We start from the raw sequence: 3,672 nt of genomic DNA, 5'->3' as shown, positions 1-3,672 counted from the left end.
ATTTTATTTGAACCTTTATGCGATTTAGAAAACAAAGCCTAAATTTCAGATGTTTCATAATGCCTAAAGCGCTCTAAGAATATTGAGAAACGACCTAATAATGTTCTAAATTTCTTAGTAAACCAGGAATTGAGAGAAAAGGTAACACGTGAATAGAAAATTCACTCAAACTCTCAAATCATATAATACCGTAGGTTTTTAGACAATAATACCTTGATTCTCTTAAATCCCTATGACATATAGATGTGAGTTTTATTGTGTGTTGCAGGTTATTATTACTAGCTACGCCACGGATGGTTACACATTATTCTAAAATAGACATGGGATCAAATGGTACCGTTTGCATTTATTATATGTTAATGACCTTGAGATATAAGAAGGATAAGATATGTCTCTATAAACACAATGTTTTTTGCAATTTATGGAAAAGTGTATAATAAGGCTGGAAAACATCTACCATTTAATAAACATTAATTAGTTAAAGCAATAATGATATCTTTTATAACTTCTCGTGTTTGTGTAGTTCGAAAGCTAAAAATGTAATATAAAAATTGTTAGTTCTAAAATGAATATAAGTAAATAGTACAAGTAGATAAGTTCGAGTTAATTAAAAGTGATTATATGGAAGGAGAAAGAGCGTATTATATTCATTACTTTTGTGTACGTTATTAACCTTTCATAATCTTTATTAATTATAGAGGAGACTGTCCTACAATAGATAATGTTCCTACATTAGAAAGTAATAAATTATAAGCACAAATATAAGTAAAAAACGCAATTATATATTTAATATATTAACATGTATCGTTTCTTCACTATCAATTGCACTAAATTAATTAGGATAATGATTATAATACTAAATTGATCATTATAGTTATTTTATTGATTTGTAGATTCAAATAAAATATTATTAAATTACGCCAAAAATTATTATCTGCAGCTGAAATAAAGTTAATAACACATTAAATTTACAGCAACCGATATGTCCTATAAATCAATAGCTTCGTGCTTTAAATTTCGAAGTCTAAAGCTATGGTATAATAGTAGCAAAGTTACGCTACATACACTGAAAAGAATAGTTGTTTGGGACAAATAACAAAGCAGTAAGCCCAAATATTTTAGTTTTTAATATATTCTGGTGAAATTTGAGTGGTTGCGTCGACTACTTTTATTCGCAAGATTGATAGTAGTTGTCCTTACTACTTTTTTTTTCGCTACAACTTTCGATGGTTGATACTACTCTTAAGTAGGTGTGCTTACTACATTAAATAGTCAGTGTTACTATTTCAATTTGTAATTGTTACTATTATATTATTTATTTTGCAAATAAATTAGTTGTTCTTACTACTTAAGAGGGTCGACCCATGTAACGGCTTCAAAAAATCGATTTTCTTTTTGCTCAAAAAGGAAGCTAGTCGTCCCAAACACATGCTGTGAAAGTCTCAGAGTGGCAGCTGCATTCTTTAACCCCTAAAAGGCGCCCGCACGCCTGGCGTCAGCCTGCCGATGTTGCCTTTTTTTCAACATGTAAATCTTCAAACGCGTTTTTCTCGGTTTCATATTTTTCAAAACTGCCCGGCTGGACATGTTCGACATCTGCCCTTATAATAAAAAATTTAATGCATATTTATGGCTGAGAAAATTTATTTGTTAGTTCAAAAGTGCCTCAATAAACTGTAAAAGTTTTGGAAAGATTCGTTATATTCTTCATCCCCAAAAAAAAATTCATCATCATCATAATCATCATCCAAGTATCACCACATTTGTCTGTGGTGGAGTGGAGGTGATACCTCTACTTGGCGCGTCCCCAGGTGGCGGATAATAGAATGCTCGCTGGAAACAGAGGGTAAGGCCAAATAAAATACGTCTCGCGGACCAAACACACTGGGTGAAGGAGACACCGAGAAAAAACCCACGATTGTTCCCTTCTGCGGCCCACTGGGAGTGCTCCGGACCACGCTCGCCAGACCCGCTTGCGTGGCGGAGAGCTGATGTGTGCTTGCACTACCGACGTGTCAGCCGCAGTAAAGGATCAGGAGCCAACCCCTTCGGGCCTTGATTAGGGAGTGCGTGGTGGCTGCAGAGGTCGGAATCTGCAGTGCCCCGAGCGAGTTCCAGTCCGTCCGTGTTTTCCGGGGCTAGTTAAACGAAGGCTGGGCTCCAGAGAACTGGCGTAGGATCTAGGTCCGAAGGTATGCCCGTTCCCAGCTTTTTCGGCCCGCTCCTCCACGTACGATGCGCTGGCGGAGTTTTTTTATGGCATCTATAAAAACAATTAATTTAAATACCGATAGAAAAAATCAAGAAGGAAGTATGTAACCGGAAGCAAGAATCGAGGAGGTGCTTGCGGGAATGAGAGTACTTTTGGTTACAATGGCTCAAGCAGCAGATAAACAGAAGAATGTAAACGTAGATATTAAGAACGGCATCCCAAAGTTGATAGAAGCTATAGAAGTTATTCAACAGGAGAGGAAACCGTGGAAATGCGCGCCAAGCAGCTCGATAAGCACAGCGAAGCAACAGGTGCACAGAAGTCATAGCACACCGAGGCGAACGTCCACCAAACGAGCAGCCTCCAGTCCGGCAGAGAATAAGAGTGCCAATCAAATGGGCAAGAAGATTAAAGATATTGCGTCACCCTTGGAGTGGAAGGAGGTGACAGGGCGCAAGAAGAAAGCTGACAAGGCTGAAAGGAAAATTCATGATAAGGAACAGGCAAATAATGTCCAGAGGAGGAGAGAGAAGCGAACAAAAACAAGAACAGAAGCCATTATCATAAAACCGGCCGAGGGCAAAACGTATGCGCAAGTCCTAGGAGAAATCCAAGGAAATGTTAAGCCGGAAAATACAAATACAGTGGTAAAATCCATTCGCCAGACAAGAGCTGTATTTATCTTGCTAGAGTTAGGCATAAGTCGAAAAATCAAAAGGGTTTTACAGAAGCACTTAAAAGCGCGCTGGGAGACCAGGGCATAATCTTCAACAAGGTATCGCGGACTTACCTAGAAATAAGAGACCTGGATAGCCTCACATCAGAAAAAGAAGTCAGAGAAGCACTGAGACGAGATATCCAAGAACTAACAGGAAAGCTCAAAGTTAGCTTATCGAAGCCCAACACTAGAGGCCAGATCATAGCGATAGTAGAAGTAGATGAACAAGCAGCCGAGCATTTACTTGAAACTGCACATATTAAGGTCGGATGGGTCAACTGTCGTGTTATAAAGAGAAACATGGTCACACGCTGTTTCAGGTGTCTGGGTTATGGCCATCAGGCACATGAATGCAAAGGACCCGACAGGAAGGATCAGTGCTACAAATGTTGTAGTACTGGTCACAAGGGAGCCACATGCTAGTCAGATGCAAATTGTGTTCTGTGTACCGATCTTAATCTGGAGACACAGCAACGGTGCCATATTCTTGGTTCAGGTAAATGTCAAGCCTTTAGAGAGGCTCTTGGCCGAGCTCGAGAACATGAAAGACGATGATCAGAATTCTTCAAGGAAACCTACATAGAAGTAGAACAGACGGTGACCTTCTAACTCATCTTATACATGAGAAGAAGGCTGATCTGCCTTGAATTGTTAAATTTGTAATGAGCTAAATTTTAAGTTTAAAGGCTACAATTTTAATTTTAAAAAAAGATTCAAATTTAACTTAAAACTTAAAATTATT

The 3,672-nt window shown here is 38.4% G+C and overlaps 1 long non-coding RNA gene across 1 annotated transcript in view; it reads left to right on the top strand.

The window, feature by feature from the left end:
- Positions 1–624, top strand: part of LOC117169179 — a 51,267-nt gene extending 50,643 nt beyond the window's left edge. The window contains exon 2 of the long non-coding RNA XR_004466623.1: positions 269–624. This is a non-coding gene — a long non-coding RNA (uncharacterized LOC117169179). The remainder of the gene's footprint in view (positions 1–268) is intronic.
- Positions 625–3,672: the final 3,048 nt, after the last annotated feature.

Source organism: Belonocnema kinseyi, chromosome 3 (assembly GCF_010883055.1).
Source record: "Belonocnema kinseyi isolate 2016_QV_RU_SX_M_011 chromosome 3, B_treatae_v1, whole genome shotgun sequence".
Taxonomy (NCBI): Eukaryota; Metazoa; Arthropoda; class Insecta; order Hymenoptera; family Cynipidae; genus Belonocnema; species Belonocnema kinseyi.
The sequence above is the reverse complement of the archived record's forward strand: the minus strand, read 5'-3'. Positions and strand labels throughout refer to the sequence as shown.